Raw genomic sequence first — 13,693 nt, forward strand, 5'->3', positions numbered from 1 at the left:
ATAAATCAGTTTCGTCGTCATCCGTTTCGAAAATATCCGTCGAGAAACAGTGAGTCGGGGAAAAGGAGAGTGGTGGTGAAAGGGGACCCGAGGGGGAAGTGAGTGGTAGGGGACAATGGTGGTGGGCAGTGGCAGTGGGATGGGCAGTGGTGTCAACAACCTAGCTCCCGGGTGAGCAATTCCTGTCCCTTTTCCCAAAGACACAGCTCTAGAGGTTCATTATGAGAGGGTGATCCCGTCCGAGGCAAGCTTGGTGGGTATGCTTGGCTGGGGCTGCATGCACCGGTAATCAGATCAGAACAGGACAGAGGAAGGATTTTCCTACTTTTTCCCTTTGTCCTCTAGAATCTATGAATAGCTGCCAGTTGGAGTCAGGTGTCTATCTTTAACCAGGCTCAGGGCACAGCACTGGGCTGTGGATTTCATTTCTGCCTTTTAGTTTTTACTTCTTTCTTTGGAGGCAGAAATTGGGCATAAGACAATATGAGGGGTGGTCTCCTCCCTTAGGGGGACAGTGGTGAGTGGGGGGATAGTGGTGAGTGGGGACAGTGGTGAGTGGGGGGACAGTGGTGAGTGGGGGCACAGTGGTGAGTGGGGACAGTGGTGAGTGGGGGGACAGTGGTGAGTGGGGACAGTGGTGAGTGGGGGGACAGTGGTGAGTGGGGACAGTGGTGAGTGGGGGCACAGTGGTGAGTGGGGGCAGTGGTGAGTCGGGGCACAGTGGTGAGTGAGGGGGACACAGCAACCTCAGTTGAGTTGGTGCCCCCCCGAGACCTCCCCACAGCACACCTGCCACCGGGTCTGAGAGCAGGATCCTGGCCCCCTCACCTCCCTTCCCGTGAACATCCGGCCCGAGTTTCCTCATAGCCAGTTACTCAACTGTACCTTTGTTGGGGTTCATTTTTGTTTATTATTTGTTGTTTCTACCAAAAGCTCTTTATGAGGGGACTCTGAGCCCTGCTCTGAGGATCTGAAAGGCACACACACTCACAGTGTGAAATCCAAAAGGAGCCACCTGAATCACATTGCCTCTTATTGAAAGCCTTAGTCCGCTGCAACGTGAAGATGGATGTGACTAGAAGGGATGGCGCAGGAGACTCACATCAGAGGAGCTGCTCCTGTCAGACCAACATCCTCCTCTCCTGATCCCATCAGGAATCTTCAGACAAAACCACCCTGATGAGGACATTTGGCAAAAGAATGGAAGATGTCCTTAGGAGAGTCCCAGACAGGGTCATGATGGAAAATACAGGATGCCCAGTTAGCTTTAAATTTCAGATCAACAATAATCTAGTAAAAGTATGCCCCATGCAACATTTGGGACTTACACTAAAAAAATTAGCTGTTGATCTTGTGAACGCAAAATATCTGAGACAGGTCTCAGTCAATTGAGAAAGTTGATTTTGCCAAAGTTAAGGACACACCCATGACACAGCCTCAGAAAGTCCTAAGACTTGTGCCAAGGTGGTTGGGGGAACAGTTTGCTTTTATACATCTTAGGGGGACATGAGACATCAATCAGTACGTGTAAGATGTACCTCGGTTCGATCCAGTAAGGTGGGACAACTCTTAAGTGGGGGCTTCCCGGTTATAAGTAGATAAGAGGCAAAAGGTTACATTATTTTGAGTTCTTGATCAGCCTTCCACTGAATACACAATTTAGTCTGGCTCAGTGAGTCTGCGTTTTTACTTAAGCAACAGGGGAGAGGAAGCAATCCGATCTGCAGGTGAGCTTCAGAGGGATGACTTGGAATAGAATGGGAGGCAGGTTTGCCCTAAGCAGTTCCCAGCTTGACTTTTCCCTTTAGCTTAGTGTTTTTGGAGTCCCAAGATTTATTTTCTTTTCACAATCTGAAATTCAAAGCTCCCTGGGTATGCTGCTTTTTAATTTGCACAGTCTGGCAGCCCTAGTCCCAGAGCCCTGGAATGGCATACTGGAGGTGGCCGTGCAGTCCCAGCGTCCCCGACCAAGCGTGCATAGAGAGCATCCATCCTTACATCCAGCTGACACATGCCCATGCTCCTCCCTGTGGACGGAGGTTAAACAATAACATAAAGTTTCTTCTTTGTCCTCTAGATATTTCTCCCTCGAGTGGCTGGGAAACTTGGCAAGAGACCAGAGGACCCAAATGCAGACCCTTCAAGCGAGGCCAAGGTATGTGTTACTCCATCCAAGCCCAGACAGCGCACGAAGGCGGAAGACTGCACCCCTTTCCAGCAGGGTGGCAAGTCCACGGGGTGGCGGAACTCCTGTGTCTGCAAAGCCGCCCACACAGCTGCAGTGCCCACACAGCCGCCACAACACCGTGGCAACTCCCATGGGTTGGCTTCCTCAGTGGCACACACTGAGCTGGGTTTGTGTAGATGCATTTGTTGAAAATCCAAGAAAGCCCAGTAGGGGAGTGGGAAAGTGAGACGGGAAAGGAAGGAAGCAAGCATCGGACATGAAGCAAACCCACACAGGCTGACTGTGGCTCAGTCCTCCTGGGGGCTCTGGAGACCATGCAGTTCACACCCCAGAGTTAATTCCGTGTAGGAGCAAGGCCACCAGCACTTATCCCTTCCACACCCGTCAGTCCTGAGTAAGGGCCAGGCCCTGGGCCACACACAATCCCAGGCACTTCTGCCCTTCCCTGAACAGGCACAGCAGGCCCATGGCCTGGGGACTGCCTCCATCTGGGAGACCGAGGCGCCGGCTGCCAAAGGTGGAAACACCCAGGAGCCAGTGTGCTCAAAATGGCACAAGGACTTGCGGGGGTGTGAGTGGGACCCACAGATGGCAATGCACAGAGGGCAGAGCCAGCCTGGGAGGGAGGAGCTCCCTGCGTTCAGGTGGAGTGGTTAGGAGTAGGATGAGGGGTGCCATGGCCAGCGTCCCAGGAGGAATGGGCTTCAGCTTCAGGCGCTACCTGCAGCCCAGTGCCGCAGGGAGCCTCAAGGAACACCTAGCCACTCCTCATCACAACCCTGGCAGTTCCTCACAGTGACACGCAGTGTTTTCAAAAGTCCATCTTTCCACATGATGTTTACAGCACCCAGCGGCTAGGCAGTGCTATTAACCCTGTTGTACTGATGAACAAACCAGCCAGCTCAGGGCAGTGGGTGAGCCTGATCCAGATCACAGACAGGAAGTGACAGCAGGGTCTCAGCCCAGGCCATGCCTGACAACCACACTCTTCTCTGGGGGGGGCCGCTTCCACCTTTGTCCCCAGAAGCCCAGCCTGACAGCTTCTGCAGCACCTCTGGGAGCCACCCACAAACCCAGCCAGGCAAAATCCCAGGGTGCCAGACACCAGGAGAAATTTCTAGGGAATTAGGCCATTTGGCTGTCTCTTCACTTCCCTGAAAAGCCAAACAGAGAATGGATTTCTTACCGCATCGTAGCAAGGCAATCAATTGGAAAAGAGACAGGAGGAGAGGTGTGAGGACCAACAGTCACGGGGACCTGGGAACCGTATTAGACACAATTGATCTTCCAGTGTCCTTGTAAAGAGAGCTACAGGCCCACTTTACAGAGGAGGAGACCAAGGTTCAGAGAGGATAAGAAGTGAATTAGCCAGGTGCAGTAGCTCACACCTGTAATCCCAGCACTTTGGGAGGCCGAGGCGGGTGGATCATGAGGTCAGGAGATGGAGACCATCCTGGCTAACATGGTGAAACCCCATCTCTACTAAAAATACAAAAAACAAAATTAACCGGGTGTGGTGGCGGGCTCCTGTAGTCCCAGCTACTCAGGAGGCTGAGGCAAGAGAATGGCATGAACCCAGGAGGCGGAGCTTGCAGTGAGCTAAGATCACACCACTGCACTCCAGCCTGGGTGACAGAGCGAGACTCCGTCTCAGAAAAAAAAAGAAGTGAATGAATTGCCCATGTCTCACAGTGGTAAGGGGGTAGTGCTGGGATCTGAACCAGACCTGCAGGACAGAAACTTATACACCTTCTGCCATATCGCCCAAATATGGCAGCTCCCCCAAAGCTGAGCATCTCTTATTTCAGGCATTTAGTGCTTAATTTATTGAAAATGTCCATTCTAATGTTGCTAAAAGTTCAAATATTGCTAGAGAGCAGAAAACAGTGAGCCTGGTTAATCAGAAGCTGGAAGAGCAATAAGAAATCACAACTTAGTTCACAATTCCTAAACATCACAATTGGATGGAGCCTGGAGACACTCTGTTTCTTCTAGGCAATGGCTGCGCCCTATCTTCTGAGAAGAAAGTTCAGTAATTCCCTGAAAAATCAAGGTAAGAGCCCTCTGCTCCCCGCACCCCCATGAGCCTGGGAAATGAGTTCCAGGGAGGAAAATGACCAGTTGCAGCTCTGTGTGTTTCTTCATAATCTGTGGGACATATCTCGTGTCCTGACTCCCAAAAATCGTTCCCAGTGCCACTCAGGTCACCCTCAGGACCCAGCACGTTGGTGTTCCAGACAGCTGGAACTTGCTGCTTTAAGCGTGCAAAGGTGCCCTGGTGGCAGTGGTGATGGTGGTGGTGTTTCCATGTTTTTCTACATAAATTGTCCTAACATGGTACACAGTTTCTGGCCTTCTTACAGAAAGTACGGGTCATCATTTAGCCTTCCTTGAAGGCTTGGTGGTGACAGGGACATTAGCTTTGTCCTGGACTAATGGGATGTGAGGCCTTCCCAGCATGTGGTCGGGCTCTTGGGGTATCTGTGTGCTCATTTCATTCACTCAGCCTGTGACCCAACCACTGCTTGCCGGAGGCTGGCAGCTCCTCTCCCCATTCAGAGCCCCGTCCTTCTGCTGTCGAGCTGTTTCAGGCCCCGCCCCTCTGCTATCCAGCTGTTTCAGGCCCCCAAGCATTGTTGCATTGATCTGTTGTCCCTGTTTTCTGAGCTTTGTCCTCACACACACCATCGTTCAAACTCTGCCACAGCTGCAGTCCTAGCAGACAGTGTGTGTCCCTCCTCTGCTCACAAGCAATCCTTGGCTCTCAACTGCCTGCAGAATGAAGTGGGATTTCTTAGCATAGCCCTGCAGACTTTGGCCATTTGTCACACACTGGAGTCAGCCGGCCCCCTACTACACCCACCTAAGGAGGCACCTCCTTCCCATGCATGGAACAACACAAGCAGACGCTGGTTTCAGAGTGCGCCACACAAGCACATGCCTCCACGCCTGGGTGTGCCCCCTCCCTGCCCATCTCTGTCCTGTGAAGTCCTCCGGGGCCAAGTATGAAGCCTCTCCCCTGGGGCTCTCCACCACCTCCCTGCAACACCCAGCACATTGATCCCTCTTTCCAGTCAGCTCGCTCCTTGGTCAGTCAGCCACCCACCTCCATGCCAGATCGCTCTTTGCACCCCCTGAGCTCCCAGCACACATTCTGGTCAATCCTGGGACAGAGCTGGTGCCTAAGGCCCTTTGGGGCTAATCCCAGATTCAGGATCACCAGCCAGGAGAGCGACTTTGCCAGAGATGACCTGCTAAGGAGCTGCCAGCAGGGGCTCCTGGAGATCCACGTGCTGGCTCTGAGGGGAGTTTCCAGCACATCTCGTGGGCTGAAATCCAGGTGGAGATTCTTGTCTTGTTTTGTTTTGTTTTGTTGAGACAGAGTCTCACTCTGTGGCCCAGGCTGGAGTGCAATGGTGTGATCTCAGCTCACTGCAACCTCTGCCTCCCGGGTTCAAATGATTCTTCTGCCTCCGCCTCCTGAGTAGCTGGGATTACAAGTGCCCACCACCATGCCTGGCTAATTTTGTATTTTTAGTACAGACAGGGTTTCACCATGTTGGCCAGGCTGGTCTCGAACTCCTGACGTCAGGTGATCCACCCACCTTGGCCTCCCAAAGTGCTGGGATTACAGGCGGGAGCCACCATGCCCAGCCGAGAGGTTCATGTTTGTAGCAGGAGGACAAAGGGCGATTCCTTGCATCCTCTGTATGAATGGTTTCGTGAAGGGTAGACTCTGTCCTATCCAGAGACCTCACTCATGTCCAGTCCAAGGCCAGAATAGCTCACCCCCGGCCCCCTGATAGCCCACAGGCATTTTGGGGTCTGAACGGCAAAGTTGAGGCCTGACCTTCACATTTCTCCCAGCCATCATCACCACCCTCCGCCAAGGGTGGCCAAGGGGGCTTTTCACTGTCTACAGAGGCCAGCCCCACACACTGGCAGGTCCTCGGGCCTCCGTCCCAGGGTCTGCGGGGCCTCATGTGACTTCACTCCTCAGGAGTCATGATCCCTCAAGTTAGGTGATTCCCTCCACAGAGGTTAGTCCTGGAGCAGGGACGGAGGGTCGGCAGGCCAGGCCAGATGACCCTGCAGAGAGAACAGCACAACAGGAGCATGCTGCTGAGCCAACTCCCAAAAGAGGAAAGGGACAAAGGCCTGGCTTATAGCATGTGCCAGTTTCTGTGGCATAAATTCTCCCGCCCTGGCTGATCGAAAGTTCCCAGCTGATGTCACCGAGTGTGAGGTCAGGAAGAGGCGCACACAGTCAGCTCTCAGGAGCCCTGGCAACTGGCTGCAGTCAGGCAGGCCACAGAAGACATGCAAAAGTGAAGAAGGGCCTGCACCAGCCACCTGAACACGAACACTCAACCAGGATGTGAGGCCAGATGCCCCCAGTTACACAGCCACGGCCCCAGGAGGGGCCCCCGTGATGAGGGTCAGAGTCTGAGACCCCTTGGGCTGTTGCCGTGTCACAAAGGAAAGGCAAGGAATCCGGGTATGGTGGCTCACACCTATAATCCCAGCATCTCAGGAGGCCAAGGCAAGCGGATCACTTGAGGTCAAGAGTTCGAGACCAGCCTGGCCAACATGGTGAAACCGCGTCTCTACCAAAAAATACAAAAATTAGCCAGGCATGGTGGTGCACACCTGTAGTCCCAGCTACTTGGGAGGCTGAGGCAGGAGAATCACTTGAACCCCGGAGGCGGAGGTTGCAGTGAGCTAAGATTGCGCCACTGCACTCCAGCCTGGGTGACAGAGCAAGACGTTGTCTCAAAGAAAAAGAAAAGAAAAGGAAAAAGAAAAGACAAAGACCGCATACCAGTGCAGTGCAACGGGCCTTTCTGCTGTTTCATTAGTGTGAGGATTCCTGGGGCCACAGTGAGGTGGAACGTTAATGCCTGCTCCAAAACAAAGGAGAAAGAAGTTGGCAAAACTGTTTATTTGCATGAAACCTGAAATGTAAATGTCTTGTTAAAAATATGTGATGTGGAAACTTCGTAAAAGGGGATATGTCCATTTTTATTCTACCTTTTAAATGTCTGAGGAGGCCTAGGCACTTGTTTGGGCTAGGTATGTGATTGATAAAGCACCATCCCTCTCCCTGTTTTCCCCAAAGGCAAAGATGATGATTCTTTTGATCGGAAATCAGTGTACCGAGGCTCGCTGACACAGAGAAACCCCAACGGGAGGAAAGGAATGGCCAGCCACACCTTCGCGGTAAAGTTTTCTCTCATTCTCTGAGGAGTTTTTAAAATTCAGTGACCCATCAGATTTATGTGTTAATATTAAGTCTTCAGAGCAAAGAAAATGGAGATAAACAAAACAAGGATTCAGACCAGAGAATCAAAGCAAAAAGTAAAGTCTTTGCCAAAGAGGGCTTGAACATCTAAATACTCCGAAATTAGAATAATATCTTCTTGTGTTTTAGAGCTTTAAATTTTCAAATACTTGCTGTCCACACACCCCATTGGATGAGGACCTGTGTCATTGACCCAAATTTATAGCTGAGAAAACAGAGGCAGAGAGGGGCTAAGTAAAAACCCAAGGGCGTTCACCCAATATTGTGAAGAACGCAAACCCAGCGTTTGACCAACTTGTCCATGCGTGTATGTGTGTGGCTGCGTTCACTCCTGTGTGCATTTGTGTGTACTGTGTGCATGCCTGTGTGTTTGTGCACACCCATGTGTAGGTACCTGCTTACACACCCAAGTGTGTGTGTTACCACAACGAAAGCACAGATTTATTGAAAAGGAAGTTCACTCCACAGAGTGGGAACAGGCTAGAGCCAGTGGCTCAGGAGCCTGGTTACAGAATTTTCTGGACTTTAAGTGCCCTCCAGAGGTTTCCGATTGGTTACTTGGTTATACCCTATGCAAATGAAGGAGGGGACCCAATCAATGTGATCGGTCGCAGGAGGCAACCAATCGGAGGCTGAAGGGAAGTTACAAATTTACACATGAAGACTTGGCCAATGACTTGTCTGATTGGTTGGGGGAGGGGACCAATCCGAGGTACTTTCCATTTTCATCTGAGATGCAGAGGAAAGGGGGCATAGCAAAGGGAGTAGCCGCTGGACTTTTTGTTCCTCAGGCATGGAGAGGTAGGGTTTTCATTTTGATTCAGTTCTAGGAAGTTAGCACGAATTGGCCTTAGGTTCCCTGCCTCCAGACCCTATTCTCTTGCCCCACGTGCGTGTGTGCACAAACATATAATCTAAGTTTGTGTCTACTGATGTGCACATCCATGTACACACCTGTATATTTGTATGTGCACGCCCATGTGTGTCTGTGTTATATGCCTGTGTGTTTGTACTTTACAGAAACCTGTGGTGGCCCATCAGCCCTAACAGGGGACAGGACAGAGCAACAGAGCAGCCCTGCACTCTTTTCCCTCCACCACGGCCATCCTGTCCCTCATTGGCTCTGCGCTTACCACTGTACACAGTCACCATCCCAGTGAGAAACAAGGAGTACCCTCCACGTGGACTCCCCCTGCAAGAGGACAGCGACATTCAGTCTTGCAGTGCTCATTTGGGTTTACTGATGACTCCTGGCCACCCCACTAGCCCCTCTGATCTGTGAGAAACAGCTAAGCTGCTGTGACTTCCCTTTAGGACAATGTTGTGTTAACCTTTGAAGGACACACAGAAGACCTTTATACTGTGATCTTTTACCCCTTTCACTCTTGGCTTTCTTATGTTGCTTTCGTGAATGAAATGGAAAAAAAGATGACTCAGTTAAGGCACCAACCATATGTGTATTCTTGATGGTCTATATCGGGGTGTGAGCAGATGTATGCTTATTTCTTATGGGTGTGATTGTGATTGGAAATTAGGCATCCAGACAAGTGACTGAACTAATGACCTGCTGAATAATGACGGAGGAATAGACACCCCAGCCCCCACCCTACGTGCACACACTCTGCAAGTTCCCATGTGATCTGTAAACCAGGGGAAATTACACTGTGGTCAAGGGCAGAGCCTGCACATGGCAGCAAGTGAGCATCTGATACATGCTCAGATGCTAGTGCAGAAAGCCTGCTGGGAGAGGGAGAGAGGGACAGCAGGCAGAGATCCAGATGGGCAGGGAAGAGGGTCACCGGATGCAGCTGGCTCTGCCACTCACTGCAACAGATCCAGTGGGGCAGAGGACAGAGGGTCACAACCAATGAGGAATGCCTGCCAAGGATGGGGGTGCAGAGGACAGAGGGTCACAACCAATGAGGAATGCCTGCCAAGGATGGGGGTGCAGAGGACAGAGGGTCACAACCAGCCGAGGGATGCCTGCCTGCCAAGGGATGAGGTGCAGAGGCCACAGGTCCGGCTTGCCTTCTAAGCACTTGGACCCCATAGATGATCTCCCCTCAGACAGCCTGCAACTCAGAGTTATTTCCTAATATCTGTGTGCCCCATCCAGTTTTAAGCAGACCCCTCCGAGACTCTCCAAAGCTGCCTTTGAACATCCTAACAGTAATCACATCTCACCCTCCCTGAGGTTCACCCTAGACAGGACCCAATGGCTGCACTGTTTTTGTCAGAGGGGGTGCTGAGAGGAGTGGCTTCCTTCGGAATCAAACAAGTAGAGACAAGAGGCAAGCCTTTTGTCTTCAAGGGTTGACCAAGTTAAGTGTTTCCTACCCTCTCTGAATAGGACGCTTCCAGGAGCTCTCCCATCTCTCACTTAAAACTAAAGTTTGAATCTCAAAGTGTTTTGCTGGGAGGCAGATACTCCTGCATCTTCAGGAGACCTGTGAGCACACATTAGCAGCTATTTCTCTGACTCCTTGTGGCATCAGATAAAAACGTGGGAGTTTTTCCATATAATTCCCAACATTGCTTATAAATTCTATTTTTTGAAAAAATTATTCAGGCTAGGCAAGGTGACTCATACCTATTATCCCAGTCCTTGGAGAGGCCAAGGTGGGAGAATTGCTTGAGGCCAGGAGTTTAAGGCCTCCTGGGCAACATAGTGAGATCCCATCTCTACAAAAAACAAAACAAAAAATTACCCATGCATGATGGTAAATGCCTGTAGTCCTACCTACTTAGGAGGCTGAGGCAGGAGGATCACTTGAGCCCTGGAGGTTGAGGCTGCAGTGAGCCATGATCGCATAACTATACTCCAGTCTGGGCAATAGAGACTCCCCTCTCTCTCTCTCTCCACACACACACACACCCTATTGGCTCTGCTTCTCTGAAGAGCCTTGACCGATGCACAGTCCTTATGTAAGAGCCTTGTCTGATGTTCAGTGTGTCTGTGTTTGAAACTTGTAAACTGGTTAGATGGGAGCCATGTGTGAGGGTCTGGGAACACCGTTTATTTTTATCACAAATGCAATGCCAAGGTCCCAGAGTCATGGCCACTTGGGGTAGGAAAGCCTGTCTTCCTAAGTGAGGTTTCATGGGAGCCCAGCCACACCCATTCATCTGCCTTTTCCCCATGGCTGCTTTTCTGCTACAACAGCAGATTTGGCCAGCTGCCACCAAGATCCTATGGCCCACAAAGCTGGGCACATTTACTATCTGGCCCATTACAGAAGAGGTTTGCCAGTCCTGTGTTCAAGATTGGATTTGGAGCATCACCTACAGACCACAAGCAAAGGAGGTGGCAGGTGGGCGCCATGATACAGTCCTTGACTCGGACGATCCCTTCTTTGCTGTGGGGCCACTCTGCCTCCTTCGCTTCTCCCCACTTCTCCCCACAAGACCCTCCTCCCTGGTACTTTCTCGGGGTCATTCACTGAGTCCTTTTTCTCTGTCCACCCCCCAACATCTGTCCTCTTCTTGCCTTCTCTCAGGTGTCCCCACTTTTCCCAGGCTGTTCACAGCCACCTGTCCTCTGGCCACACCCATGTTCAGGTTTATGGCTGAGACTTCACTGGGGTCTCAAATGCAAGCAAATAAAGAAATAAAGCGTCCCAGGCCCAGCGAGCAGCCACCTGGCCACCCTCTAGGGCTTCTCAAACACCTGCCCAAGACTGACCTCAGCATTTCCCTATCCCCAAAGTTCCCATCTTAGTCCCCCAGCCCTCAGTCTGGAAACCCCCAGCCCATGACCTCCCAGCTCGCTCCTTTTCTGTCCCTCACCTCAGCCCAAGCCCTACCCCATATGTCTCCCAGACAGCTCTGGAATTCTTGTCTTTATCAGATCTCTTCCAGAGGACAGGAAAAAGGGGAAGCATGGCTCCTCTTTTATAAGGTTGATAAGACCTTCCTACCAAATGCAATGTGAGGAAGGAGAAGTAAAGGCAACATATTTTAACATATTTATTCCATACATTAAGTTTTCTTTTTTGTAGAGATAGGGTGTCGCTATGTTGCTCAGGCTGGTCTCAGTCTCCTGGCTTCAAGCAATTTTCCCACCTCAGCCTCCCAGAAATGTGCTTGTATTACAGGTGTGAACCACTGAGCACAACCTAAGAGATCTATTCTAAATAAAGTATTAATGAAACAAATCCCGGAATGTATTAGAAAACCTACTGTATCTTAACAAGGTAAGGTTCATCCCAAGAGAGCTAGGAATTCTTTAATGGTAGAAAAAGAAAATCTATTCTTGTGGTCCACTGTGTTAACAGAGTAAATGAGAAAACCACTGTGACCACTTCATTCAATGAAGAAAGGCACACGAGAATTAATCAATAGCTGGCCGGGCGCAGTGGCTTATGCCTGTCATCCCAGCACCTTGGGAGGCCCAGGTGGGTAGATCATTTGAGGTCAGGAGTTGGAGACCAGCCTGGCCAACATGGTGAAATCCCGTCTCTACTAAAAATACAAAACTTAGCTAGACGTGGTGGTGGATGCCTGTAGTCCCAGCTACTTAGGAGGCTGAGACAGGAGAATCGCTTGAACCTGGGAATTGGAGGTTGCAGTGAGCCAAGATCGCGCCACTGCACTCCAGCCTGGGCGACAGAGCTAGACTCTGTCTCAAAAAAATAAAACAAAATAAAATAAATAAATAAACAAACAAGTAGCTTAGAAAATTAGGACTGGAAGGAGTGGCAGTCAGTGTCTTTGTTCTCATTATCCCCGTGGCCTCCAGGAGGGTAGCATCGCAGGCAGTTGTACTTTCCCCAGGGAGGGGACTTTCCTGCACAGGTTCTAGTTCATATGTGCCACAACTCAAGTGGCCACATCACGTTCTGGATGAAATACTGACCAACAGAAGCTGGACCAAGAGTGCTTGGCTCTGCCTGTCCTGAGGCCCATGACCCAGTTAAACAGGGAACGGGGAGAAGCTCCCTGATTGCCTGTCTATGGTCAAACCCCATCTGTGGGATTCATTTCTCAAAGGACACTGAAGCCATGTGCAGCCTGAGAGCCTCAGGCCAGGCCTGCAGTCCTGTGACATTATTGCAAGGGCAGCCCACACCTCACTCGCCATCACAGCATCTCCAGCCAGCCACAGTTCTCAGAACAGCCTCTCAGCAGTTCTGAGGCCTCTGATGGACGCCATCGGTTTCCACGTGGAGGTGGCGTAAGCAGGATTGATGCCTGTGCTACCGCCCAGCCCGCCTGCTGCCTCCCACTGGTGGACTCCCAAAGTGGCAAGATGCCAGTGCCACACTGTGACAGAGCTGCTTTACACACACACACACACACACACACACACACACACTCCAGTGGTGGATGCCCAGGAAGCCGCCCCCAGGTCCTGGAGTCTCAGTTTCTGTTGTTCCAGGCAGGCCTAGCCCTGGACAGAAAACCCACCTCCAAGACGGTGATTCTTAACCATCACCATCACCACTACGGTCGAGTTCCCTTATCTGAAGTACTTTGGACCAGAACAGTTTGGGATTTTGAGGGTTTTGGGAGGAGGATTTTGAAATATTTGCACTATACTCACGAGTTGAGCATCCCAAATTTAAAATCCAAAATGCTTCAGTGAACGTTTCCTTTGAGCATCAGCTCGGCACTCAAAAAGTTTCAGATTGGGGGTTTTGGGATTTGGGATACTCAACCTACATTTGTAAAAACTATGGGTAAAAACTATGGGTGGGGAGCTTTTCATCATCACTGATGCCTGAGCTACCCCCAAGAATTCTGAAGGAATTTCATTCCAGGTAGAGCCCAGGCATTGGGAAGTTTTTAAGGCTTCCAAGTAACTCGAATCAGCAGCCCAAGCTGGGAGCTGCGTGCCCCACCCCGTCACCCTTCTCATGCTCCTTACCCTACTTCCCGCCACCAGCCACCCCTGGACTCCAGAGCTCCCAGGGAGCCCACCAGCCACAAACCTGTGTCACTGGGATAAAGCAACCATGTAGCAAGAAAGAAGTTGACTGTGTCCTGTTCCCTGAAGGGGAAAGTATTGCCCAGAAGCTTTTCCTAAAGGACAGAAGTGGCACATTGACCATCTGCTCCAATCCATGGGAAGCTCGTGCCAAGTTTCCTCTCTAGAAATTTTCCTTAAAAAGATTGTACTCAACTGCATGTAAGTGGTCATGAGTACAACCTATAATTATTCAGAACATGAATGATTTAGGTCCACGTTAAGTGGTAGAACATTG

The 13,693-nt window shown here is 50.8% G+C and overlaps 1 long non-coding RNA gene across 1 annotated transcript; it reads left to right on the plus strand.

Annotated features, from left to right (window-relative positions):
* The first annotated feature begins 806 nt into the window (after positions 1-806).
* LOC116269217 lies at positions 807-8,939 on the plus strand. The gene is made up of 4 exons (XR_004176675.1): positions 807-2,155; positions 4,184-4,241; positions 7,308-7,408; positions 8,511-8,939. It is a non-coding gene; the product is annotated as an uncharacterized LOC116269217 (long non-coding RNA).
* The last annotated feature ends 4,754 nt before the right edge of the window (positions 8,940-13,693 follow it).

Source organism: Papio anubis, chromosome 10, assembly GCF_008728515.1.
Source record: "Papio anubis isolate 15944 chromosome 10, Panubis1.0, whole genome shotgun sequence".
Classification (NCBI taxonomy): domain Eukaryota; kingdom Metazoa; phylum Chordata; class Mammalia; order Primates; family Cercopithecidae; genus Papio; species Papio anubis.